Source organism: Oryzias melastigma, linkage group LG1, assembly GCF_002922805.2.
Source record: "Oryzias melastigma strain HK-1 linkage group LG1, ASM292280v2, whole genome shotgun sequence".
Taxonomy (NCBI): Eukaryota; Metazoa; Chordata; class Actinopteri; order Beloniformes; family Adrianichthyidae; genus Oryzias; species Oryzias melastigma.
In genome coordinates this window covers 20396978-20398391 of record NC_050512.1, presented here as the reverse complement: position 1 = coordinate 20398391, position 1414 = coordinate 20396978, and positions in this window count along the sequence as shown.

Genomic DNA, 1414 nt, shown 5'->3' with positions numbered 1-1414 from the left:
AAATACTGTAACTTCCATGATAGTTCCATGCAGGATTACAGAGATAGTGAGAACGGGCAGCTGATAGAAGTTAGCCAGTGACTTGAAAGCATGATGGACAAATCTGAAGGACATCTTCGCCAGAGAGAAGAAACTTTTGGGAAAAAGTGGTGATCCAGGAGGCTGCTAGACTGCTTAGAACTATTACCTGTTGATGTCAATTCTAGAATTGCTTTCAGTATTGTCCAGCTGCAAGCAACGTGTGTTCACAGGTTAATCGCAGTTTTTGCGGATGAACAGTCGCAAGTGAAACCAGCCAACCTTAGTAAGAAATAGACTGCATGACTTTGGTAGGGAAGCAATTTAATTGATGCAATGGCCGATCCAAAGGAAGTATAAACCAGTCATTTAGCCTTCATCTTTTGGTTATACATTTTTGTATTCATTAATTACCTGGATTAGATGCGTTCAATCATTTAGAATTCAGAAACATCAGAGCTCATAAGCAGCAGACAGTGCGGGGTGAGGTTGGAAACTGGGAGAACTGGAAGATCTTGAGGAGCGACAAATATTAAGAATGAGACTAAATTTTTCGTGAAGTAGAATAAATTCTTTTTGTCAATCTTGTCCACGATCTTGGGCTAGTTTTTTTTCTTTTTGCTCCCTGACCTTTCTTATTGTTTCACTGGAACACTTTTTTTTAAACTTTACCATGAAATCCAATTGAGAGTAGATCTTTTTCTTGGGAGACCTTGGCCGAAAGGCATCATCAGAAGAAAATAAACACAGTTAAAACAATAAAGTAGAAATAAAACGTATTTAAAATGAAAAGTTTACCAATAATTAAAAGGTTAATCATGAGTAATTTAGTCAGGTCAAGAGTGACGTCTACATATTTCTCTTAAAAACTCAAAAAGCTTTCCTTTAAATCAACTCAAGGGAATTAAAAGGTCAAAAAAAGAAGCTTAAAATGTATTTCCATGAGTGGTGGTGACCTTAAGAACCAAAGTGTCTGTATGTTTTCTATATATCCATATCCTACTCACAGCTGGTTACCTGGATCAGGTGTGTCTAGTTCATTATAACTTTTGAGTGTAGAATTATGAAAAAAATGCTTTTTAAGCTTTTAGTTCATTATTACACATCAGATATTTTAGTTTGAAATTGTCTTTTTTTTTCTCTTTAGACTCTGTATTCCTTATGCTGTACGTTATTCCTGGTTAAACCATGCACATGTGGAACAGCGTTATGTTTCTGCTGGATCTTTCACACAACATTAACAAATGTCATCATTCATGTCCTCCTTTACCCTGACAGGGTTTCTGCTGCTATCTGGAGCAGACTTTTGGGAACCTGAAGGAGCGAGGGGTGGTGATTGGTTACGATGCGCGGGCCCACCCTCCCAGTGGAGGCAGCAGCAAGCGATTTGCCAGTC